This window comes from Oncorhynchus nerka, linkage group LG9a, assembly GCF_034236695.1.
Source record: "Oncorhynchus nerka isolate Pitt River linkage group LG9a, Oner_Uvic_2.0, whole genome shotgun sequence".
Lineage (NCBI taxonomy): Eukaryota > Metazoa > Chordata > Actinopteri > Salmoniformes > Salmonidae > Oncorhynchus > Oncorhynchus nerka.
This window is the reverse complement of record NC_088404.1, coordinates 25,014,747-25,042,725: the sequence shown is the minus strand read 5'-3', so window position 1 is coordinate 25,042,725 and position 27,979 is coordinate 25,014,747. Positions and strand designations below refer to the sequence as shown.

Below are 27,979 nucleotides of genomic sequence, written 5' to 3'. Positions count from 1 at the left end.
TCCCGCCTGTCCGGCGCTGCCGGGGTCTCCCGCCTGTCCGGTGCTGCCGAAATCTTCCGTCCATTAGGGACCCGTGATGAGGGTCCCCAGTCCGAGGTCGGCAGCGAGGGTCGCCGCTCATAAGAGGCCAAGGGGGCGGTTGAGGAGGCGGACAAAAACTATGGTGAAGTGGGGTCCACGTCCCGCGCCAGAGCCGCCACCGCGGACAGATGCCCACCCAGAACCTCCCCTATAGGTTCAGGTTTTTGCAGCCGGAGTCCGCACCTGTGTGTGTGGGGGGGGGGGGGGGGTACTGTTACGTTCTGACCATAGTTCTGTTATTTTATTCTTTGTTTTATTATGGTCAGGGACGGAGTTGGGGTGGGCAGTCTGTTGGTTTTTCTATGTTGGTGTTACGGATACCAGTATCCTGTGTGTGTATCCTGTGTGTGTGTGTGTATCCTGTGTTATTTTCTCTCCTTCTCCCCTCACAGGTGAAAATCATCACTCCCAAAATCAGTCACCAATCCAATCATCAATCAGAAGACACACCTCCTCCTGTTTCCTACCCTATCACAGTTCCTTTCCCTTGGTTTAAAAACCCTGTCAGTTGTTTGCTCTAGAGCTCAATCTCTCTGTAAATGCCATGTCTGTAGGTCTCTGTGTTTCACTCTCTCTTTGTGTATTGACCTATCTTTTGTTTGAGCACCTCCATATCACTTTGTCCTCACCTGTGAGTATTGTTTTTGGTTATGGTGTTTGTTTACTGGTGGGAAAAGGGGGAAACAAGACAAGTCGCCCATGGGCATACACTACCCGTAGGTAGACTTTGTTAAATACACTAGTTAGAACTGGGCAGACCACCCACTGTATTTTTGGTTAGTTAGCTGTTGTTAAAGTAGGCTAGTCTAGCTTAGGGGTGTTTTTGAATACTTATTGTTTCTTTCCTTGGGTCCAGCTCAGCCCCTTTTCCTGCTCCCCCCATTACCGTGTGTTTTACAATAAACCTGGAGTTTGACGGTAGATTTCAGTTGTCGTAGTTATTGCGTTCTCACTTTTACTTTGTCACTATTAGAATTTGTATGAGTTATGTTACGGGTCTCATTTACCATCCCCCCTAAACTGTCGGGCCAAAAGGGATTCGTAACAGTTGGTTTTTGTGTTCGGCCTAGTATGGTTCTCAATCAGAGGCAGGTGTCGTTAGTTGTCTCTGATTGAGAATCATACTTAGGTAGCCTGGGTTTCACTTTTGGTTTGTTGGTGTTTGTTTCCGTGTGAGTGTTTGGGCCACACGGAACTATTTCGGTTTTGTAGATTTAACGTTTATTATTTTTGTTCCAGTGTTCAGTTGTGTGGTTTTGAATAAATCAATATGGACACTTACCACGCTGCGTTTTGGTCCGATCCTTACTCCTCCTCAGACAAAGAGGAGGAAAGTCGTTACACACTGTGTGTGTGCGCGTGTGTGTTTGTGTCTGTGTGTGTGGGTGGGTGGTCCACAGAGCAGTCTGCTGGTCATAGCTGGCTTCTCTCTCTACCTGGGCAACGTGTTTCCTGCTGCTATGGACTACCTGCGCTGTGCTGCAGGTTCGGTGAGGGGCTCTTAGCTGACTAGAGTCTGAAAAAGGCTGATCCTCATGTCCCAGAGCTATTTGTGCTGTCTATCCAACTTCTATGACGAATAACATAGGAGTTGGCAAGACAGCACAAACACATCTGGTATCAGGCTAGGAATTACCTGATAGTAGCATGAAAATGGTGCCGACGGACAGGGCTGCTGTGCTTCTAGCTGTTAGGAAATGTTGCTGCAATATTTCTATTTATGTGTTATTTCTTACATTATTAGCCCAGGAAATGTTTTGTGTTATTACTTACAGCCGGGAAGAACATCTGTATATCAGAACAGCAGTAACTCACCAGAATTACCAGCATTACGACCAGGAATACGACTTTCCCGAATCGGATCTTTTGTTTGTTTGTAACATACTATCATACTTTGTTTGTAACATCCTTTGTTTGTAACATACTCTGTTTCACGGAAACATGGCTCTCTCTGTATATACTGTCTGAGTTCGTTCAGCCAGTTGGATTCTCAGTTCATGGCGCAGACATGAATACATATCTCTCCGGGAAGAAGAAGGGGGGCGGGGGTTCATGTTTTATGATTATCTACTCATGGTGTGATTGTGATAACATACAGGACCTTAAGTCCTTTTGTTCACCCGACCTAGAATACTTCAATCAAATCAAATGCCGACCATTATCTTCCAAGAGAATTCTCTTCGGTTATAGTCATAGCCGTGTATATTCCCCCTCAAGCCATTACCACGACGGCCTTCAAATAACTTCAAAGGACTTTATGCAAACTGGTAACCACATATCCTGAGGTCGCAAATTTGAGGAAAACTTTACCGAAAATCTATCAACACATTGACTAGCGCTGCAATAACACTCAACCACTGCTACTAGCGCTGCTAAAACACTCAACCACTGCTACTAGCGCTGCTAAAACACTCAACCACTGCTACTAGCGCTGCTAAAACACTCAACCACTGCTACTAGCGCTGCTAAAACACTCAACCACTGCTACTAGCGCTGCTAAAACACTCAACCACTGCTACTAGCGCTGCTAAAACACTCAACCACTGCTACTAGCGCTGCAATAACACTCAACCACTGCTACTAGCGCTGCAATAACACTCAACCACTGCTACTAGCGCTGCAATAACACTCAACCACTGCTACTAGCGCTGCTAAAACACTCAACCACTGCTACTAGCGCTGCTAAAACACTCAACCACTGCTACTAGCGCTGCAATAACACTCAACCACTGCTACTAGCGCTGCTAAAACACTCAACCACTGCTACTAGCGCTGCTAAAACACTCAACCACTGCTACTAGCGCTGCTAAAACACTCAACCACTGCTACTCCAAATTCCGGGATGCCTACAAGAACCTCCCCCGCCCTCCCTTTGGCAACTGAGATCACAACTCAATTTTGCTCCTCCCTTCCTATAGGTAGAAGCTCAAACAGGAAGTACCTGTGGTAAGGACTATTCAACGCTCAGAATCCGTTCTTCAAGATTGTTTTGTTCACGTGGCCTGGGATATGTTCCGGGTAGCCTCTGAGAACACAGACAAATACACTGATACGGTGACTGAATTTATCAGGAAGTGTATAGGAGATGTTGTACCTACTATGATTAATAAAACCTGCCCTAACCAGAAACCGTGGATAGATAACAGCATTCGCACAAAACTGAAAGCGCAAACCATCCCATTTAACCATGGCAAGGTGACTGGGAAAATGGACGAATACAAACAGTGTAGTTATTCCCTCCATAAGGCAAGCAAACAGGGCAAAATGTCAGTATAGAGACAAAGTGGAGTCGAAATTCAACTGCTCAGACACAAGATATATGTGGCAGGGTCTACAGACAATAACGGACTACAAAGGGAAAACCAGCCACGTCGCGGACACCGACGTCTTGCTTTCAGACAAGCTAAACACCATCTTCACCTGCTTTCAGGATAACACAGCACCACCGACACAGCCCGCTACCAAGGACTAGGGGCTATTCTTCTCCATGGCTGACGTGTGTAAGACATTTAAGCCTGTTAACCCTCGTAAGGCTGCCGACCCAGATGGCATCCCTAGCCGTGGCCTCAGAGCATGCGCAGACCAGCTGGTGTAGTGGAAATATTGAATCAAATAGTTCTCAGATACTGGAACTTGTAAATTCAAATAGACTTTATTACAAAAGTAACTGAGCAAGCTGAGCAATTCCATGGACCAACTGAATTCTCTTGTTACAGACCTTAGGCTTTATAGGTTTCCACCTTCAGAAAACACACATGGTCACTCCTCTCTATGTAAATTATAAACCCCCCTTGTCCTCTATCCACCATTATCTTTCTGTTTCAATTCTTGCTTGTTCATGCCCACATCTGACTTATCTTTGCTCAGTTTAGATTATATTGGTGGCGGCGCCATAGTATTAAAACCTCTTGGTGCACCGATCCCTTTAGCGGGATCATTTTCGTCAACATCCGCTGAATTGCAGAGCGCCAAAAATTTACAGCGAAAGCAAACCAAGCGTTTAAATTAGGACAGCTCTCTCAGCAGACAAAACATTACAAACAGCTAGCAGCAAAGTAGATTGGTCACAAAAGTCATAAAATCAATCAAATGAATTGCTTACCTTTGATTATCTTCGGATGTTTGCACTCACAAGACTCCCAGTTACACAATAAATGTTTGTTTTGTTCCATAAAGATTATTTTTATACCCAAAAACCTCCATTTGGTTGGCGTGTTTTGTTGAGTAATCCACAGGCTCGTGCAGGTCATGACAGGCAGATGAAAATTCCAAATAGTATCCGTAAAGTTGGTAGAAACATGTCAAACGTTTTTTATAACCAACCTCAGGTTGTTTTTACAATAAATAATCGATAATATTTCATCCGGGCGGTAGCCTTTTCAATAGGAGAGAGATAGAAAAGGTCTGCTCCAAGCTGCTCACGCATGCAAAACTCTGGGGAAACACAGCTATCCACTGACGCGATGTGATCATTCTCGCTCATTTTTCAGAATAAAAGCCTGAAACTATGTCTAAAGACTGGTCACACCTTGTGGAAGCTATAGGGAAAGGAATCTGGTTGATAACCCATTAAATGGAGGACAGGCTTGCAATGGAACTGTGAAGGACCTCAGCGTTACTCTGGACCCTGATCTCTCTTTTGACGAACATATCAAGACTGTTTCAAGGACAGCTTTTTTCCATCTACGTAACATTGCAAAAATCAGAAACTTTCTGTCCAAAAATGATGCAGAAAAATTCATCCATGCTTTTGTTACTTCTAGGTTAGACTACTGCAATGCTCTACTTTCCGGCATCCGGGATAAAGCACTAAATAAACTTCAGTTAGTGCTTAATATGGCTGCTAGAATCCTGACTAGAACCAAAAAATGTGATCATATTACTCCAGTGCTAGCCTCCCTACACTGGCTTCCTGTTAAGGCAAGGGCTGATTTCAAGGTTTTACTGCTAACCTACAAAGCATTACATGGGCTTGCTCCTAACTATCTCTCTGATTTGGTCCTGCCATACATACCTACACGTATGCTACGGTCACAAGACGCAGGCCTCCCAATTGTCCCTATAATTTCTAAGCAAACAGCTGGAGGCAGGTCTTTCTCCTATAGAGCTCTATTTTTATGGAATGGTCTGCCTACCCATGTGAGAGACGCAGACTCGGTCTCAACCTTTACTGAAGACTCATCTCTTTAGTGGGTCATATGATTGAGTGTAGTCTGGCCCAGGAGTGTGAAGGTGAACGGAAAGGCTCTGGAGCAACGAACCGCCCTCGCTGTCTCTGCCTGGCCGGTTTGCCTCTTTCCCACTGAGATACTCTGCCTCTAACCCTAAAATAACCTCTCACCCAACGTCAGCAAAACTAAGGAGCTGATCGTGAACTTCAGAAAACAGCAGAGGAAGCCCCCCCATATCCACATCGACGGGACCGCAGTGGAGAAGGTGGAAATCTTCAAGTTCCTTGTCATACACATCACATCACTAGTCACTTTAATAATGTTTACATATTTTGCACTACTCATCTCATATGTATATACTGTATTCCATCGTATTCTACTGTATCTTAGTCTATGTCGCTCTGACATTGCTCGTCCAAATATTGATATATTCTTAATTCCATTCCTTTACTTTAGATTGTGTGTTGTTTGATATTACTTGTTCGATATTACTGCACTGTTGCATTTCGCTACACCTGCAATAACATCTGCTAACAATAGTCACTGCCGTGTATTCCCATTAGTCACTGCCATATATTCCCAATAGTCACTGCCATATATTCCCAATAGTAACTGCTGTGTATTCCCATTAGTCACTGCCATATATTCCCAATAGTCACTGCCATATATTCCCAATAGTAACTGCTGTGTATTCCCAATAGTCACTGCCATATATTCCCAATAGTAACTGCTGTGTATTCCCAATAGTCACTGCCATATATCCCCTTCCCCCGAGATGGCATAGCAGTTCAGACGTCTTTTGTCCTCGTCTTGTCGTGTCGTGTCGTGTATATATATATATATTTACAACTTTTTTTTCACATACATTTTATTTTTATTTTCCATCAACTCATCTTCAATACACTCTCCTGCAACCTGCCTCACCAATTGATATGTATAAATACGTATTATTTACCTCAAATCTGCAATCAAATCTGCAATCCTCCAAGAAGCTAGCCAGAAGCTAGCCAGAAACTCCAAGAAGCTAGCCAGAAGCTAGCCAGAAGCTAATCAGAAGCTAGTTAGCTTCTTTACTGGCAACTCGTTCGTATTCAGCTAACCACGGTTTGTGGTCATCAGCTATCCTTTAACTCGAAAATCTATCGCCAGTTTTGTACGGCGCAGCGCGGCTCGGAACGGAACATACCGGACTGATTTTTTCTCTCCATGTCCCTGGATTTCAACTGCTCTCTGGACATTCACTCCCGGATCTCACAGCTAGCTGGCTGCTATCCGTGTGTCTATCTGCTTTCGTCGATTCCGGAGCAAACATCAATTACTCCGGAGCTAGCCAGCTCCGTCAACCACTCCTGAGCTCCGTCAATCACTCCTGGGCTGCAGTCACCTATCCGGACCCGTTTTACTGCCTACACGGAGCCCCTCCGGGCCTTCACAACTGGACTGCCGACGTTATCTACCCGAAGGAGATCCGGCTGGCTCCTCCGTCGCGACGTTACCTGAATGCCCATCTGCGGCCTGCTAACCGTTAGCTGTCTTACCGGATGCTCTCAGAATAGACAATCTGACAATTTATTTATTTTGATTATTATTATGTTTCTTCTTGGGCCTCTATAACTATATCTATTGTTTTTATTTTTTTGTTGTTGTGTGATTTGGACTAATCCCCTCTACAACACGGAACTCCACTAATCTACTGACGGAACGCAAGAGGTGGCTAACAACAGACCTCCATCCTATGCTAGCTTGCTACCGATGGCCTGGCTAGCTGTCTAAATCGCCGTGACCCCCAAACCAACCTCTCCACTCCCTGGACCCTTTTGATCATCACTCGACTAAGGATGCCTCTCCTTAATGTCAATATGTCTTGTCCATTGCTGTTCTGGTTAGTGTTTATTGGCTTATTTCACTGTAGAGCCTCTAGTCCTGCTCACTATACCTTATCCAACTTATTAGTTCCACCACCCACACACGCAATGACATCTCCTGGTTTCAATGATGTTTCTAGAGACAATATCTCTCTCTTCATCACTCAATACCTAGGTTTACCTCCACTGTATTCACATCCTACCATACCTTTGTCTGTACATTATACCTTGATGCTATTTTATCGCCCCCAGAAACCTCCTTTTACTCTCTGTTCCAGACGTTCTAGACGACCAATTCTTATTGCTTTTAGCCGTACCCTTATTCTTCTCCTCCTATGTTCCTCTGGCGATGTAGAGGTGAATCCAGGCCCTGCAGTGCCTAGCTCCACTCCTATTCCCCAGGCGCTCTCTTTTGATGACTTCTGTAACCGTAATAGCCTTGGTTTCATGCATGTTAACATTAGAAGCCTCCTCCCTAAGTTTGTTCTTTTCACTGCTTTAGCACACTCTGCCAACCCGGATGTTCTAGCTGTGTCTGAATCCTGGCTTAGGAAGACCACCAAAAATTCAGAAATTTTAATTACAAACTACAACATTTTCAGACAAGATAGAACTGCCAAAGGGGGCGGTGTTGCAATCTACTGCAAAGATAGCCTGCAGAGTTCTGTCCTACTATCCAGGTCTGTACCCAAACAATTTGAACTTCTACTTTTAAAAATCCACCTCTCTAAAAACAAGTCTCTCACCGTTGCCGCCTGCTATAGACCACCCTCTGCCCCCAGCTGTGCTCTGGACACCATATGTGAACTGATTGCCCCCATCTATCTTCAGAGCTCGTGCTGCTAGGCGACCTAAACTGGAACATGCTTAACACCCCAGCCATCCTACAATCTAAACTTGATGCCCTCAATCTCACACAAATTATCAATGAACCTACCAGGTACCCCCCCAAAGCCTTAAACACGGGCACCCTCATAGATATCATCCTAACCAACTTCCCCTCTAAATACACCTCTGCTGTCTTCAACCAAGATCTCAGCGATCACTGCCTCATTGCCTGCATCCGTAATGGGTCAGCGGTCAAACGACCTCCACTCATCACTGTAAAACGCTCCCTGAAACACTTCAGCGAGCAGGCCTTTCTAATCGACCTGGCTGGGGTGTCCTGGAAGGATATTGATCTCATCCCGTCAGTAGAGGATGCCTGGATATTTTTTAAAAATGCCTTCCTAACAATCTTAAATAAACATGCCCCATTCAAGAAAATTAGAACCAGGAACAGATATAGCCCTTGGTTCTCCCCAGACCTGACTGCCCTTAACCAACACAAAAACATCCTATGGCGTTCTGCATTAGCATCGAACAGCCCCCGTGATATGCAGCTGTTCAGGGAAGCTAGAAACCGTTATACACAGGCAGTTAGAAAAGCCAAGGCTAGCTTTTTCAAGCAGAAATTTGCTTCCTGCAACACTAACTCTAAAAAGTTCTGGGACACTGTAAAGTCCATGGAGAATAAGAACACCTCCTCCCAGCTGCCCACTGCACTGAAGATAGGAAACACTGTCACCACTGATAAATCCACCATAATTGAGAATTTCAATAAGCATTTTTCTACGGCTGGCCATGCTTTCCACCTGGCAACTCCTACCCCGGTCAACAGCACTGCACCCCCAACAGCAACTCGCCCAAGCCTTCCCCATTTCTCCTTCTCCCAAATCCATTCAGCTGAAGTTCTGAAAGAGCTGAAAAATCTGGACCCCTACAAATCAGCCGGGCTAGACAATCTGGACCCTTTCTTTCTAAAATTATCTGCCGAAATTGTTGCCACCCTATTACTAGCCTGTTCAACCTCTCTTTCGTGTCATCTGAGATTCCCAAAGATTGGAAAGCAGCTGCGGTCATCCCCCTCTTCAAAGGGGGGACACTCTTGACCCAAACTGCTACAGACCTATATCTATCCTACCATGCCTTTCTAAGGTCTTGAAAGCCAAGTCAACAAACAGATTACCGACCATTTCGAATCTCACCATACCTTCTCTGCTATGCAATCTGGTTTCAGAGCTGGTCATGGGTGCACCTCAGCCACGCTCAAGGTCCTAAACGATATCTTAACCGCCATCGATAAGAAACATTACTGTGCAGCCGTATTCATTGATCTGGCCAAGGCTTTCGACTCTGTCAACCACCACATCCTCATCGGCAGACACGACAGCCTTGGTTTCTCAAATGATTGCCTCGCCTGGTTCACCAACTACTTCTCTGATAGAGTTCAGTGTGTCAAATCGGAGGGTCTGCTGTCCGGACCTCTGGCAGTCTCTATGGGGGTGCCACAGGGTTCAATTCTTGGACCGACTCTCTTCTCTGTATACATCAATGAGGTCGCTCTTGCTGCTGGTGAGTCTCTGATCCACCTCTACGCAGACGACACCATTCTGTATACTTCCGGCCCTTCTTTGGACACTGTGTTAACAACCCTCCAGGCAAGCTTCAATGCCATTCAACTCTCCTTCCGTGGCCTCCAATTGCTCTTAAATACAAGTAAAACTAAATGCATGCTCTTTAACCGATCGCTACCTGCACCTACCCGCCTGTCCAACATCACTACTCTGGACGGCTCTGACTTAGAATACGTGGACAACTACAAATACTTAGGTGTCTGGTTAGACTGTAAACTCTCCTTCCAGACCCATATCAAACATCTCCAATCCAAAGTTAAATCTAGAATTGGCTTCCTATTTCGCAACAAAGCATCCTTCACTCATGCTGCCAAACATACCCTTGTAAAATTGACCATCCTACCAATCCTCGACTTTGGCGATGTCATTTACAAAATAGCCTCCAATACCCTACTCAACAAATTGGATGCAGTCTATCACAGTGCTATCCGTTTTGTCACCAGAGCCCCATATACTACCCACCATTGCGACCTGTACGCTCTCGTTGGCTGGCCCTCGCTTCATACTCATCGCCAAACCCACTGGCTCCATGTCATCTACAAGACCCTGCTAGGTAAAGTCCCCCCTTATCTCAGCTCGCTGGTCACCATAGCATCTCCCACCTGTAGCACACGCTCCAGCAGGTATATCTCTCTAGTCACCCCCAAAACCAATTCTTTCTTTGGCCGCCTCTCCTTCCAGTTCTCTGCTGCCAATGACTGGAACGAACTACAAAAATCTCTTAAATTGGAAACACTTATCTCCCTCACTAGCTTTAAGCACCAACTGTCAGAGCATCTTACAGATTACTGCACCTGTACATAGCCCACCTATAATTTAGCCCAAACAACTACCTCTTTCCAAACTGTATTTAATTAATTTATTTATTTTGCTCCTTTGCACCCCATTATTTTTATTTCTACTTTGCACATTCTTCCATTGCAAAACTACCATTCCAGTGTTTTACTTGCTATATTGTATTTACTTTGCCACCATGGCCTTTTTTTTCCTTTACCTCCCTTCTCACCTAATTTGCTCACATTGTATATAGACTTGTTTTTTTTTTTTTTTTTTTTTACTGTATTATTGACTGTATGTTTGTTTTACTCCATGTGTAACTCTGTGTCGTTGTATGTGTCGAACTGCTTTGCTTTATCTTGGCCAGGTCGCAATTGTAAATGAGAACTTGTTCTCAACTTGCTTACCTGGTTAAATAAAGGTGAAATAAAAATAAAATAAAAATATTCCCAATAGTAACTGCTGTGTATTCCCAATAGTCCCTGCCATATATTCCCAATAGTAACTGCTGTGTATTCCCAATAGTCACTGCCGTGTATTGCCAATAGTAACTGCGGTGTATTCCCAATTGTTACTGCAGTGTCTTGTCAAGTCACTGCCGTGTATTCCCAATAATGATTTCTGTGTATTCCCAATAGTCACTACTGTGTATTCCCAATAGTCACTGCCGTGTATTGCCAATAGTAACTGCGGTGTATTCCCAATTGTTACTGCAGTGTCTTGTCAAGTCACTGCCGTGTATTCCCAATAATGATTTCTGTGTATTCCCAATAGTCACTACTGTGTATTCCCAATAGTCACTGCCGTGTATTCCCAATAGTAACTGCCATGTATTCCCAATAGTCACTGCCGTGTATTCCCAATAGTCACTGCCGTGTATTCCCAATAGTCACTGCCGAGTATTCCCAATAGTCACGGCCGTGTATTTCCGACAGGTGATTGAGGTGATAGTAGGAATCTCGGCTGTGTTTGGCGGTATCATCGCTCTCAACATGGACGTCTTGCTCCCTGGTCCATACCTGTCTGTCATCTTCTTCTGGATCTTAGTGGCTGTAAGGCTGCATGTGTCACCATTGATTCATACATATTTTGTACCCCGCCACAAACCTGCTTCCAGACACATCCAGTCTTTTTTCATGATCCATTTTTTAATTTTTTTTTTATTTAACCTTTATTTAACCAGGTAGGCTAGTTGAGAACAAGTTCTCATTTGCAACTGCGACCTGGCCAAGATAAAGCATAGCAGTGTGAACAGATAACACAGAGTTACACATGGAGTAAACAATTAACAAGTCAATAACACAGTAGAAAAAAAAGGGAGCCTATATACATTGTGTGCAAAAGGCATGAGGAGGTAGGCGAATAATTACAATTTTGCAGATTAACACTGGAGTGATAAATAATCAGATGGTCATGTACAGGTAGAGATATTGGTGTGCAAATGAGCAGAAAAGTAAATAAATAAAAACAGTATGGGGATGAGGTAGGTAAAAATGGGTGGGCTATTTACCGATAGACTATGTACAGCTGCAGCGATCGGTTAGCTGCTCAGATAGCAGATGTTTGAAGTTGGTGAGGGAGATAAAAGTCTCCAACTTCAGCGATTTTTGCAATTCGTTCCAGTCACAGGCAGCAGAGAACTGGAACGAAAGGCGGCCAAATGAGGTGTTGGCTTTAGGGATGATCAGTGAGATACACCTGCTGGAGCGCGTGCTGCGGGTGGGTGTTGCCATCGTGACCAGTGAACTGAGATAAGGCGGAGCTTTACCTAGCATGGACTTGTAGATGACCTGGAGCCAGTGGGTCTGGCAACGAATATGTAGCGAGGGCCAGCCGACTAGAGCATACAGGTCGCAGTGGTGGGTGGTATAAGGTGCTTTAGTGACAAAACGGATGGCACAGTAGAGAGTGGCTGTGACTCAACAATGGGTGAAAGACTGAAACACCTCTATTTTTTTCCCTGTCTCTGCAGTGTTTCCCCAGTGCCATTGCCAGCCATGTCGTAGCAGAATACGCCAACAAGTGTCTGGTGAGTTTTTAAAGGTTATGTATTCTGGACAGGTGTTATGCTCAACCATTTCCTCACTGAATGAAGACTATCTCTATCTCTCACTCAAATCAAATCAAATCAAATTGTATTTGTCACATACACATGGTTAGCAGATGTTAATGCGAGTGTAGCGAAATGCTTGTGCTCCCCTCTCCTCCTCAGGTGGATATGTTGATTGCCATCAGCAGTGTGACCTCCCCCTGCTCTTCTCAGCCTCAAGCTTCCTCTCCTGCAGTGTGCTTAGTTTCATTGACATCTCCTTGTATGAGGTGCCTAGAGCTAAGGTGAGCTGCCTAGTGTTCTGTGATAGATAGAGTCTATGTACATGGGATGAGTTCAGTAGGACTGCCTCAGGTCAGCCTCCAGCTCAAAGTCTTTGTCACTTGTGAATACAACGTTTTTGAGAATCATGGTCAAGGTATAACTAACAACTCTGCAGAAATTGTAAAAACATACAAGAGCTTTTCATGTTTTTTTTATTTTTAAATGTAACCTTTATTTAACAAGGCAAGTCAGTTAAGAACAAATTCTCATTTACAATGACAGCCTACATCGATCAACCCCGGATGACACTGGGCCAATTGTGCGCCTCCCTATGGGACTCCCAATCACGTCTGGTTGTGATACAGCCTGGATTCTAACCAGGTTGTCTGTAGAGACACCTCTGGCACTGAGATGCAGTGTCTTAGACCGCTGCACAACTAGTGAGCCCATGTGGTGGTATTAACTCAGATATTGAGTGAATCCAATGTTTTGAGAAAGGGACAATCAACATGTTCAAAACGTATATACTTAAAGACATCCTCCAGCGATTGTTGAACTTTTACTGTTGAAAAGTGATATCACAAGTTTTATCAAATGTGTGTTTTTTTGCCAGAGGAAATATAGAGGAGCAATAGACTGGTGTAATGCCATGACTTACCTGGACCACCTATTGAGATGTGCCTTTTGTTAAGTAAATCAGGTGTTGAGTGAGGTGAAAATTAGACTGGAGTGCCACTTTAATGACTCTGTGGTTACAACCAGATGGCGTACCAAAACAATATGTATGTGTGTGTCCCTAGCAATCATATGGCATCCTGCTGCTGATTCTGATGGTATTGCTGCTGGTGCAGGCTGTTCTGACTCTGGCCACCGTAGTGCACTGTGCCTCCTACAAGAGTCAGCTCCGCATGGGGGCTCTAGAGTGGGATGACAGCCAGCAGCTCCCAGCTCTACACTTAGAGGTACATTACAAACGCATTCTGTACCTACTGTTTACACAGTCATGCAGATTCACATAGACATGAACTAGGACTGCTGCACACATCAGGCTCTCTCCTCTCTCTCTCTCAAACGCAAACACATGCACGTACACACACACACACATTGCGTTTTGGCAAATGAGATGTTGTGCTCTATGACTAACTGATGTAGAGCCACTGATGCTTAGATAGCTGGTACATCTCTCACATCAGTCTCTCTGGAAATGTCACTGATGCTTAGATAGCTGATACATCTCTCACATCAGTCTCTCTGGAACTGTCACTGATGCTTAGATAGCTGGTACATCTCTCACATCAGTCTCTCTGGAAATGTCACTGATGCTTAGATAGCTGGTACATCTCTCACATCAGTCTCTCTGGAAATGTCACTGAGGCTTAGATAGCTGGTACATCTCTCACATCAGTCTCTCTGGAAATGTCACTGATGCTTAGATAGCTGGTACATCTCTCACATCAGTCTCTCTGGAAATGTCACTGAGGCTTAGATAGCTGGTACATCTCTCACATCAGTCTCTCTGGAAATGTCACTGATGCTTAGATAGCTGGTACATCTCTCACATCAGTCTCTCTGGAAATGTCACTGATGCTTAGATAGCTGGTACATCTCTCACATCAGTCTCTCTGGAAATGTCACTGATGCTTAGATAGCTGATACATCTCTCACATCAGTCTCTCTGGAACTGTCACTGATGCTTAGATAGCTGGTACATCTCTCACATCCGTCTCTCTGGAAATGTCACTGATGCTTAGATAGCTGGTACATCTCTCACATCAGTCTCTCTGGAAATGTCACTGAGGCTTAGATAGCTGGTACATCTCTCACATCAGTCTCTCTGGAAATGTCACTGATGCTTAGATAGCTGGTACATCTCTCACATCAGTCTCTCTGGAAATGTCACTGATGCTTAGATAGCTGGTACATCTCTCACATCAGTCTCTCTGGAAATGTCACTGATGCTTAGATAGCTGGTACATCTCTCAGTCTCTCTGGAAATGTCACTGATGCTTAGATAGCTGGTACATCTCTCACATCAGTCTCTCTGGAAATGTCACTGATGCTTAGATAGCTGGTACATCTCTCACATCAGTCTCTCTGGAAATGTCACTGCCGTGTGAGGAGGACTGACGCTTATCTAGCACATGAAGATGTGGGAAACTTACTCCTCAGCATTGTATCCATGTTTACGTCGCTCAAGAACTAGCTTTTGAGTGGCACGACGAGTATAGATGCTTGAGGGAGGATGGTCACGTGTGTTTGTGAAGCAGAGGTCCCAGGTTCGAGGCAAGTACAGTGCATTCGGAAAGTATTCAGACCCATTGACTTTTTCCACATTTGGTTAAGTTACAGCCTTGTTCTAAAATTGATTGAATATATGTTTTTCCTCATCATTCCTACACACAATAATCCATAAAGACAAAGCGAAATCAGGTTTTTAGAAATGCTTGTAAATGTATTAAAAATAAAAACAGAAATACCTTATTTACATAAGTATTCAGGCCCTTTGCTGTGAGACTTTGAGTTTGACTTTGAAGTTGAGCTCAGATGCATGCTGTTTCCATTGATCATCCATGAGATGTTTCTACAACTTGATTGGAGTCTACCTGTGGTAAATTCAATTGATTGAACATGATTTGTCCCACAGTGGACAGTGCATGTCAGAGCAAAAACCAAGCCATGAGGTCGAAGGACTTGTCCGTAGAGCTCAGAGACATGATTGTGTCGAGGCACACATCTGGGGAAGGGTACCAAAAATGTCTGCAGCATTGAAGGTCCCCAAAAAACACAGTGGCCTCCATCATTCTCAAATGGAAGAAGTTTGGAACCACCAAGACTCTTCCTAGAGCTGGCTGCCCTGCCAAACTGAGCAATCAGGGGAGAAGGGCCTTGGTCAGGGTGGTGACCGAGAACCCGATGGTCAATCTGAAAGAGCTCCAGAGTTCCTCTGTGGAGAAGGGAGAACCTTCCAGAAGGACAACCATCTCTGCAGCCTTTATGGTAGAGTGGCCAGACGGAAGCCACTTCTCAGTAAAAAAGGCACATGACAGCTCGCTTGGAGTTTGCTAAAAGGCACCTCTAAAGGTCTCTCTGACCATGAGAAACAAGATTCTCTGGTCTGATGAAACCAAGATTGAGCTCTTTGACCTGAATGCCAAGCGTCACTTCTGGAGGAAACCTGACACCATCTCTACAGTGAAACATGTTGGTGGCAGCATCCTGCTGTGGGGATGTTTTTCAGTGGCAGGGACTGGGAGACTAGTCAGGATCGAGGGAAAGATGAATGGAACAAAGTACAGAGAGATCCTTGATGAAATCCTGCTCCATAGCGCTCAGGACCTCAGAAGGTGAACCTTCGCCCCAGTCTAACAGCACAACAACCCTAAACACACAGCCAAGACAACACAGGAGTTGCTTCGGGACAAGTCTTTGAATGTCCTTTAGTGACCTTGCCAGAGCCTGGACTTGAACCTGATCGAAAAACTCTGGAGAGATATGAAAATAGCTGTGCAGCAACGCTCCCCATCCAACCTGACAGAGCTTGAGAGGATCTGCAGAGAAGAATGGGAGAAACTCCCCAAATACAGGTGTGCCAAGCTTGTAGTGTCATAGCCAAGAAGACTCGAGGCTGTAATTGCTACCTAAGGTGCTTCAACAAAGTGCTGAGTGAAGGGGTCTGAATACTTATGTATATGTGATATTTCAGTTTGTAATTTTTAATACATTTGCTAAAATTTCTAAAAACCTATTTTTGCTTTGCTATTACGGGGTATTGTAACCATTTAATCAATTTTAGAATAAGGCTGTAACGTAACAAAATGTGGAAAAAGACAAGGGGTCTGAATACTTTCCGAATACACTGTATGTGCTGAATCGAGAGGAAGTGGTACTCGCTAAGCAAGCAGCGCGATGTCCTTTACACTTATGACTAAGCCTGTCATGTATTGTCATGTTATGTCTTGTTCCTGTTCTTTCTCTTCACTTCGTTTCCCCCTGCTGGTCGTATTAGGTTACCTTCTCTTCCTTTCCTTCCCCCAGCTGTTCCTCATCTCCTTTAACTACCTCGTTTACCCTCTCCCACCTGTTCCCTTTTTCCCTCTGATTAGGTCTCTATTTCTCTCTCTGTTTCTGCTTCTGTCTTTGTCAGATTCTCGTTTGCTTCACCCTTGTCCTGTCCTGTCGTAATCTGCCTCTTCATCAGATGCTACGTGTGATCAGGTACCTCTGTCCTCTACAACCCGCGCCTACCTGGAGAGACCAGCAGTCTGTCGCCGCTAACCCTGCTATTCTCCTCTGCTGCTAGAAGGGGACTCTCCTGTTAAGATCAGAGGACTTTATGATTTATTTGTCGCCCTCTCTGCGGGTTGTCTATGTTGTCAATCGATACATCTGAAGAGGATCTATGTCTTCCCTGTGTTTTGACATTAAAAGACTCTGTTTCTGTTAAAGCGCTTTTGGGTCCTCACTCACCTGCATAACAGAAGAATCTGACCAAGAATGGACCCAGCGACGTCGGATCCTCTCCACTCAGCCGTCGAGATCCAGGGAGCGATGCTAGGCAGACACGAGCAGGAATTGTCTGCTGCTCGACATGCCGTTGAGACCCTGGCCGCCCAAGCCTCCGAACTCTCGAAACAGATTCACCATCTCCGCCTCGATCCACCTGACCGCACCTCCAGGGCTTCCGAATCTCCGGAGCCCAGAATTAATAACCCGCCGTGTTACTCTGGGGAGCCATTACATTTACATTACATTTAAGTCATTTAGCAGACGCTCTTATCCAGAGCGACTTACAAATTGGAGCCCACTGAATGCCGCTCGTTCCTCACCCAGTGTGATATTGTGTTTTCTCTCCAGCCCAACACTTACTCCAGGGGCACAGCTCGTATCGCCTACGTCATATCTCTCCTTACTGGACGGGCTCGTGAGTGGGGCACGGCAATCTGGGAGGCGAGGGCTGAGTGTACTAACCAGTATCAGGACTTTAAGGAGGAGATGATACGGGTTTTTGATCGTTCTGTTTTTGGGGAAGAAGCTTCCAGGGTCCTGTCTTCCCTATGTCAAGGTAATCGATCCATAACAGATTACTCTATTGAGTTTCGCACTCTTGCTGCCTCCAGTGACTGGAACGAGCCGGCTTTGCTCGCTCGTTTTCTGGAAGGGTCTCCGCGGAGGTAAAGGATGAGATTCTCTCCCGGGAGGTTCCTCCCAGCGTGGATTCCTTGATTGAACTCGCTATTCGCATAGAACGACGGGTTGATCTTCGTCACCGAGCTCGTGGAAGGGAGCTCGCGTTATCCGTTGCCCCCCTCTCCGCATCACTACCATCTTCCTCCACTGGCTCGGGTGCTGAGCCTATGCAGCTGGGGGGTATCCGCATCTCGACTAAGGAGAGGGAACGGAGAATCTCCAACCGCCTCTGTCTCTATTGCGGTTCCGCTGGTCATTTTGTCACTTCATGTCCAGTAAAAGTCCAGAGCTCATCAGTAAGCGGAGGGCTACTGGTGAGCGCTACTACTCAGGTCTCTCCTTCAAGATCCTGTACTACCTTGTCGGTCCATCTACGCTGGACCGGTTCGGCAGCTTCCTGCAGTGCCTTGATAGACTCTGGGGCGGAGGGCTGTTTTATGGACGAAGCCTGGGCTCGGGAACATGACATTCCTCTCAGACGGTTAGGGGAGTCCACGGCCTTGTTCGCTTTGGATGGTAGCCCTCTCCCCAGGATTCAGCGTGAAACGCTACCTTTAACCCTCACTGTCTCTGGTAATCATAGTGAGACCATTTCTTTTTTAATTTTTCGTTCACCTTTTACTCCTGTTGTTTTGGGCCATCCCTGGCTAGTGTGTCATAATCCTTCTATTAATTGGTCTAGTAATTCTATCCTCTCCTGGAACGTCTCTTGTCATGTGAAGTGTTTAATGTCTGCTATCCCTCCTGTTTCCTCTGTCTCTTCTTCACAGGAGGAGCCTGGTGATTTGACGGGGGTGCCGGAGGAATATCACGATCTGCGCACGGTGTTCAGTCGGTCCAGGGCCACCTCTCTTCCTCTGCACCGGTCGTATGATTGTAGTATTGATCTCCTTCCGGGAACCACTCCCCCCCGGGGTAGACTATACTCTCTGTCGGCTCCCGAACGTAAGGCTCTCGAAGATTATTTGTCTGTAGCTCTCGACGCCGGTACCATAGTTCCCTCCTCCTCTCCCGCCGGAGCGGGTTCTTTTTGTTAAGAAGAAGGACGGGTCCCTGCGCCCCTGCGTGATTATCGAGGGCTGAATGACATAACGGTTAAGAATCGTTATCCGCTTCCCCTTATGTCTTCAGCCTTCGAGATCCTGCAGGGAGCCAGGTTTTTCACTAAGTTGGACCTTCGTAACGCTTACCATCTCGTGCGCATCAGGGAGGGGGACGAGTGGAAAACTGCGTTTAACACTCCGTTAGGGCACTTTGAATACCGGGTTCTGCCGTTCGGCCTCGCTAACGCTCCAGCTGTCTTTCAGGCATTAGTGAATGATGTCCTGAGAGACATGCTGAACATCTTTGTTTTCGTTTACCTTGACGATATCCTGATTTTTTCACCGTCACTCCAGATTCATGTTCAGCACGTTCGACGTGTCCTCCAGCGCCTTTTAGAGAATTGTCTTTATGTGAAGGCTGAGAAGTGCTCTTTTCATGCCTCCTCCGTCACATTTCTCGGTTCTGTTATTTCCGCTGAAGGCATTAAGATGGATCCCGCTAAGGTCTAAGCTGTCATCGATTGGCCCGTCCCTAAGTCACGCGTCGAGCTGCAGCGCTTTCTCGGCTTAGCGAATTTCTATCGTCGTTTCATCCGTAATTTCGGTCAGGTGGCAGCTCCTCTCACAGCCCTTACTTCTGTCAAGACGTGCTTTAAGTGGTCCGTTTCTGCCCAGGGAGTTTTTGATCTCCTCAAGAAGCGCTTTACATCCGCACGTATCCTTGTTACACCTGACGTCTCTAGACAGTTCATTGTCGAGGTTGACGCGTCAGAGGTGGGCGTGGGAGCCATTCTTTCCCAGCGCTCCCGTTCTGACGACAAGGTCCACCCTTGCGCGTATTTTTCTCATCGCCTGTCGCCGTCGGAACGTAACTATGATGTGGAAACCGCGAACTGCTCGCCATCCGCTTAGCCCTAGGCGAATGGCGACAGTGGTTGGAGGGGGCGACCGTTCCTTTTGTCGTTTGGACTGACCATAGGAACCTTGAGTACATCCGTTCTGCCAAACGACTTAATGCGCGTCAGGCTCGTTGGGCGCTGTTTTTCGCTCGTTTCGAGTTCGTAATTTCTTATCGTCCGGGCTCTAAGAACACCAAGCCTAATGCTTTATCCCGTCTCTTCAGTTCTTCAGTAGCCTCCACCGACCCCGAGGGGATTCTCCCTGAGGGGCGTGTTGTCGGGTTGACTGTCTGGGGAATTGAGAGGCAGGTAAAGCAAGCACTCACTCACACTCCGTCGCCGCGCGCTTGTCCTAGGAACCTTCTTTTCGTTCCCGTTCCTACTCGTCTGGCCGTTCTTCAGTGGGCTCACTCTGCCAAGTTAGCCGGCCACCCCGGCGTTCGGGGTACGCTTGCTTCTATTCGCCAGCGTTTTTGGTGGCCCACTCAGGAGCGTGACACGCGTCGTTTCGTGGCTGCTTGTTCGGACTGCGCGCAGACTAAGTCCGGTAACTCCCCTCCTGCCGGCCGTCTCAGACCGCTTTCCATTCCCTCTCGACCGTGGTCTCACATCGCCTTAGACTTTATTACCGGACTGCCTTCGTCAGCGGGGAAGACTGTTATTCTAACGGTTGTCGATAGGTTCTCTAAGGCGGCTCATTTTATTCCCCTCGCTAAGCTTCCTTCTGCTAAAGAGACGGCACAAATCATCATTGAGAATGTTTTCAGAATTCATGGCCTTCCGTCAGACGTCGTTTCGGACAGGGGTCCGCAATTCACGTCTCAATTTTGGAGGGAGTTTTGCCGTTTGATTGGGGCTTCCGTCAGTCTCTCTTCCGGCTTTCACCCCCAGTCTAACGGTCAAGCAGAACGGGCCAATCAGACTATTGGTCGCATCTTATGCAGTCTTTCTTTTCGTAACCCTGCGTCTTGGGCAGAACAGCTCCCCTGGGCAGAATATGCTCACAACTCGCTTCCTTCGTCTGCGACCGGGCTATCTCCTTTTCAGAGTAGCCTCGGGTACCAGCCTCCTCTGTTCTCGTCTCAGCTCGCCGAGTCCAGCGTCCCCTCCGCTCAGGCTTTTGTCCAACGTTGTGAGCGCACCTGGAAGAGGGTCAGGTCTGCACTTTGCCGTTATAGGACGCAGACTGTGAGAGCCGCTAATAAGCGTAGGACTAAGAGTCCTAGATATTGTCGCGGTCAGAGAGTATGGCTCTCCACTCAAAACCTTCCCCTTAAGACAGCTTCTCGCAAGTTGACCCCGCGGTTCATTGGCCCGTTCCATATTTCTCAGGTCATTAATCCTGTCGCAGTGCGACTTCTTCTTCCGCGACATCTTCGTCGCGTCCACCCGGTCTTCCATGTCTCCTGTGTTAAGCCCTTTCTTCGCGCCCCCGTTCGTCTCCCCCCCATCCTTGTCGAGGGCGCACCTATCTACAGGGTCCGTAAGATTTTGGACATGCGTCCTCGGGGCCGTGGTCATCAGTACCTAGTGGATTGGGAGGGGTACGGTCCTGAGGAAAGGAGTTGGGTTCCATCTCGGGACGTGCTGGACCGTTCGCTGATCGATGATTTCCTCCGTTGCCGCCAGGTTTCCTCCTCGAGTGCGCCAGGATGCGCTCGGTGAGTGGGGGGGTACTGTCATGTATTGTCATGTTATGTCTTGTTCCTGTTCTTTCTCTTCACTTCGTTTCCCCCTGCTGGTCGTATTAGGTTACCTTCTCTTCCTTTCCTTCCCCCAGCTGTTCCTCATCTCCTTTAACTACCTCGTTTACCCTCTCCCACCTGTTCCCTTTTTCCCTCTGATTAGGTCTCTATTTCTCTCTCTGTTTCTGCTTCTGTCTTTGTCAGATTCTCGTTTGCTTCACCCTTGTCCTGTCCTGTCGTAATCTGCCTCTTCATCAGATGCTACGTGTGATCAGGTACCTCTGTCGCCGTCTGTCGCCGCTAACCCTGCTATTCTCCTCTGCTGCTAGAAGGGGACTCTCCTGTTAAGATCAGAGGACTTTATGATTTATTTGTCGCCCTCTCTGCGGGTTGTCTATGTTGTCAATCGATACATCTGAAGAGGATCTATATCTTCCCTGTGTTTTGACATTAAAAGACTCTGTTTCTGTTAAAGCGCTTTTGGGTCCTCACTCACCTGCATAACAAAGCCGGTCATTCATGGAGTAACAGTATGTTGTGCAGTGACGACATGCAGACTGCAGTGACAAAAGTCTCTCTATTTTCTATTCCAACCTCTCTCCTATCTATCCCCTCTTCTCTCTCCCTTCTTCCCTCCCTCCAGCTTGCTCTCTCAGCAACAAGCATCCAACGGAACACTGCGGGACTTTGACAAAGACAAGGCCTGGAAAGCGGTCGTGATCGCGGCACACTGAACAGAGGAGGAGGAGAAAGGGGACAAAACAGAAAAGACAGACAGGGGAGAGGAAGGAAAAATAAATCATAAATATCAGGAGTCAGTTTCACTGTGCGATAGAAGACAAGGAGGAAAAGAGATAGTAAGATGAGAAAGTTGGAGCAAAGAGGAGGATGACAAAAGAGTGAGGGAATCGAGAGGAGGGATACAGGATGAAGTGTCTGATGTTATAAGCATTCAAGTCTCTCAGATATAAAATGTTTATACTTGCTAAAACAATCTGCTTATTGTGTACAATCTTTCGATCATTGGGAACTCGCATTCCTCTTTGTGTTGTATTTGCAGCTCAGTATTATTTTGATCTTTGTCTATATGTAGTGAACTTTACGCATAGGACTTTAGGTCTAATTGATATTGACATGAAGATATGTACAGTGCATTCAGAAAGTATTCAGACCCGTTGACTTTTTCCACATGTTGTTACATTACATACTTTTTCTAAAATTGATTAAAAAACACCCCCCCCCCCTCATCAATCTACACACAATACCCCCCAAAGACAAAGCAAAAACAGGTTTTTAGAAATTTTTGCAACAAAAAAAAGAAATGTCACATTTACATAAGTATTCAGACTCTTTACTCAGTAGTTTGTTGAAGCACCTTTGGCAGCAATTACAGCCTCGAGTCGACATGCATCAAGCACACCCATCTCATTGGTGGTGGTGAGATTAGAGATATATCAGTTTAATTTGCAATTGAATGTCATAGCCTCACATTAAAAGTGTATGATGGTGAGTTGAGAACAACATCAGCAATACTGTTAGAATGTTTTACAATTGACTGCAATAGCCCCAATTTAAAAGTTAACATTGGCTGTTTATTACATAATTATTTTTCACATGATTAGGGTCTTGAGAATTTTCAGATATCAAAATGGGGTTGTGAGCCAAAAAAAGTTTGGGAACCACTGCCTTAACTCCTTTAGCTAAACCTTCCCCTAACCTTAATCATTTAATAATAACCTAACTCCTAACCGTAACCCTAACCCCTGGCTTAGCTAACATTAGCGTTAGCCACCTAGCCACTTAGCTAACATTAGCAACAACAAATTGGAATTCGTAACATATTGTACGTTTTGCAAATTCGTAACTTATTATACGAATCGCAATTCATAGCATATTGCACGAATTGTAATTCGTAACATATCATACGAATTGTAATTCATAATTTATCATCCGAAATTAATGATGAACATCCACAAATTATACATTCCATACAAAACGTAATATATAAAACGAAATGGAGTGTCTCCGGTTGCAGCCACAACACATTCAATTCCTTTCTTGATCACCATTGCGATGCAGCAGTGGTGGAGAGGATCCTACATTTGGAAGCAGTTATGAGGAATGGAACCTAACCGGTGAAAACCGGCTAGGAACCTGACCGGAGTCTGAAGCGCGCGCCTTGGCTTGCTCGCTTGCTATCGATCTGACCTGTACGGGAGTCTTACCAGAAACAGCCAACCTAAACAGCCTAGCTATAGCCAATTGTGAATAACTAGAGGCACCACATCTCTGAGCAAAAACACAGCTGCTGCGGGTGGCGTGATTTGGGGTGAGCGAGTTAAGACAGAGTGTTTATTCCCTGTTTAGCTGCTGGCTGTTCTCCCACTGGGACTTCATGAGTGTGTGTGTGTTTGAGGGAGTGGGGAGTTATAATGCCTACATCACAAGGAAAGATTGATTGACTCACTGTTCCTCTCCTCCTGAAACGCAAGATAGCGACAGCTTCGTAGGCTAGCCGAGACTATATGAGGAAATCCTCAGAAGCTTGCTTCAGTGTGCCCAATTTATTTTTTACTGATGATGTAAGATATTTTATAAACTACATCCAAAGTGTCGAGTTTGTTCCTCCATTTAAAGATCACAACCCATTGTCTGGGTTTTCACAACACAGTCAAATGGACATTTACATCAGGATTTGTCATTTCAATTTGTGCAAGGAGAGAGGAAGCAATGATTTGTTGAATCCGAATGCGTTACCTATCTCATCTCATCTTTGGTTCTGGGGAAAGGAGAGAGACAAAACCGGGAAGGGAGGGTGATGACTGAGGAGGGGTAAATGCGGAACAAACCGGTGTGCCCGGATACACGCTGTAGCGGCTCGCCCGCACTGCAGTCACTCTTAGCACGCCGAGGATGCACAAGACCTGTGAGTACATTATATTTCCTCCTTGTGTTAAATGGGTGAATTTGAACCCACAGTGGATTCTCGGGCTTGATCTATTTTCCTTATGGATAGACCGTGACTTGTCTGTGCCGGTCACTGATATGGACAGGTGGACTGCAGCTAATACATGTAGCCTATTGAATCTCAAAGAGCTGAAAGTCTAATAAGAGTCCTTACTAAACCCGTTTTAGACTAATACACTCAGATTTTCAGTGCCCCGTCTACATTTTGGGAGCTGTCCACCGCACCAAGTGCTGAATTGGCGTGCACATTCGTTGACTTGCAGCGGAGAGTTTTGTTTTGTGCACGCTCCTTTGATGTAAGTAGCCAATAGCATGTGGATGACTAGACAACCAACAGTGCGGCATGTTTGAGAATGACTCTTGGACAATTTCACAAGATTAGTAGAGGAAACTCTATCATATGATAGCCTGTATGTAGCATAACCACAATAGCTTTGTTGCTCTGTTATTGTAGCATTTTGTTTAGCAATGGACTTGCATTTGGTGTAACAGTATCCTAACGCTATTGTTTGCACGGTTAACAGTATTTTTAATTTTGCTTAACCTGTCATTTGTGTCCTTGAAAAAGGCAGAGTGAACAGGCGCTATATCGGGGACTGTGCATTGTTGAGGCGAAATTTCACTATTTGCCATGCTCACTTTACAACAGGAGTAGCTAGTTTGGAAGTTTTTGGACGGAGTCCAATCTATAAACTCATGATCACACTCGGAATGGATGCTCACTAATGAGGAGGACCGGTGAGAGTACTTGAAAGATCACACAGTTCCACTCACAATCCTTCAAACATGTAGCCTACAGTGAATTGTGTTCACCTCTTCAGCAAAAGTGAGTCTGATTACACCAAGAGTGTCTATCTGTGTAACAGGGACAGCCTTAACCAAACGTGGCATACTGTAGTACTGGCAACTGAATGTGGGCATCCCCTTTAAACACGTGTAGCAAGTCCAACTGTGGGGCATAATCTGTTGTTGGACTGGTGCCAAGGGCTCACCACTGCCAGAAGCAGAGTTACTGAAATTAGATATTGTCTCCTACAAAAAAAAAAATCGATTTATAATTGGCAACTGTTGGTTGTAAACCACATTTTTGGAACTGTTGGACAGACAATTACACAAATTATCAGGTCATAAATATTAGGATATTGTTTTATGTTAAGGCCATTTTCGTGCCCAAGTAAAGCATGTTCAATAATGAAGGAACACAAATAATACATGTGCTACACAGAAGGGCCTTTCCCAGAATCAAGTAGCCTGAACAGGCCCTTTCACCTACAGTATGTCTCAGGGCTTTCACATGGTCTGATCCAAGGATCCCTCAAAGATCTTCAGAGTAGGAAATGGTGTTATCGATTGCTCCAGGGGTGGTTGACAATGTTTCCCCTAGGTACAGATCTGGGACCAGCTTCCCATCCTCCAATCCTATCCTTAACCATTAGTGAGGAAAATGCTAAACTTACCCAAGAACAGCATCTAGGGGAAACTTCACCCTACACGTTATCTATTCACACATAGTCAGTAGTCACTATCTATGACTAATTTTTCATGACTGGTGGCTTGACAAGTTTATATTTGATCTCACAATGATTTATTTATTCAACATCATTTTACAGCAGATGAACTTCAGCCTATCCTACACATCACATCACGTTATTCTCAGATATGCTCCTTTATGATGACAAATGGAGTGTAATGCTCTCAAAAATAATATGAATGATTGGTGTTAGCCAGGGGCAATTTTTTGAGTAGGTCATGATGCTAACAATTCAGTTGGTAGGCAGGATTTCCGTCCCTCTATCCCTGCACAATGTAATCCACTCTATGGGCATGCTTCTGTGTGGCTCAAGGACTATGGATATTTATTCCAGATTGCGAGAGAATGAGAAGAAGCGAGAAAGAGATGGAGAGAAAAAAGAGATGGAAAGAGAGGGAGAGAGAGCATAAGATGGAGAGAAAGAAAGATGTGTGGGGTGAGCGGGGACGATGTGATCACACTCCTCTCGAAGGACATTCATGTAACCTTCCTGGAGTGTGCATGCAGCAGCAACCCCCTCCTCACTTGCAGAGTGCAGCAGTGGCAATGACACACACACACATACCATAAAGCAGCATCCCCCTGACAGGTGTCCTGGATTCTGACATTCCAAATCCCCAGGTTTGACAGTGTTCATTAAAGATAATGTCTCACAGCTCCATGGGAAATGGTTTCACTGTAACGCTGAATGAACAGAACATGAGCATAATGCCATGACTAATGATTACATCACTGATATGAATCGGAATCTAATAATATCGATTGACTCAGCCAGGAATCAAATCCTTTTTTGGTACCATGTTTGGGAAAAAAGGCATGTCCTTGTACTGGTGCATAAAAGTTTTTTAAAAGCTTTTTAAGGTCATCATTCTCATCAGAGTGGGTGACTTCGCCCTTCACAGTTCTTGTGTAATCAATGGCAAATATCCCCCACAGATGTGACCACACTGACCCACTCACTGGAAACTGAGCTCTCACTGCTACTACTGACACAGTAAGCAAAATTACATATAACATTTGTCTTTTAGACGTCTTTTTCTGACGTTGAAATCAGGTGCATTTTAGGTGCCAAATGAAAGTTGAAAACATGCATTTTCCGGATGTCGAAAACAATATTTTACAGGACGTCGAAAATACATAATTTCCAGACATCTAAAATATGTATTTTCTGGATGTTGAAATCAGGTGCATTTTAGGTGCTGAATGAAAGGTGAAAAGACGTATTTTCCAGATGTCAAAAAGATTTACAGACATTGAAAATCCATCTTTTTCAGTCATTGAACAATGTCCAAATTTCTGGAAATACATTCTTTCAAGCCTCTTAATATACTGTAGGAAAGAGGAACCAACTGAAGATTATTGCTCCCATCTGTCACATGCACTTATGCTAGCTTTTCAAAGCATTCCAACCTACAGAATAAACCAACAGACCACTTCAACTACAATAGCATTCTCAGTAGCAGTAAAAAAAGAAAAAAAAGAAACCTTGCTATGACTGTGATATGTTTTTGTTTATCTAGCTTAGTTACGTAGCTCTGTCTGCTGAATTACCAAAATGTAAAAATAAAAACAAAAACACAAAGCATGCTGGGTATTATCCTAATGAGCTCCTCTCCCAAACAAGTACCTATTTGATCTGAACAAATCATAGACCTCTAAGCTATGTTTCACAAGTTTAACATCACAGTACGACACAGATTAGTACAGTAGAGTACAGTGCGCTACAGTACGGTATAGGATAGCAGTTTTATTCAGGATAGAATAGGATAGGATAGAGTTTTATTCAGTAGAGTAGACTACAGTAGAGTATGGTACAGTACAGTGCAGTTTAGTTCAGTAGAATACATTAGAGTAAAGTAGGGTTTAATACAGGACACTACTGTACTCTGTGCTCTACTGTATGTTTATTTACTGTGCACTGTACTCTGCTGTGCTCTATTGTACTGTACCGTGCTGTCCATAATTGTGAAACATAGATATCTATGATTGGTTTAGATTTGGTT

General features: G+C 45.2%; 1 pseudogene; it reads left to right on the top strand.

Annotated features, from left to right (window-relative positions):
* The first annotated feature begins 76 nt into the window (after positions 1-76).
* LOC135573288 (membrane protein MLC1-like) lies at positions 77-22,212 on the top strand (annotated as a pseudogene).
* Positions 22,213-27,979: the final 5,767 nt, after the last annotated feature.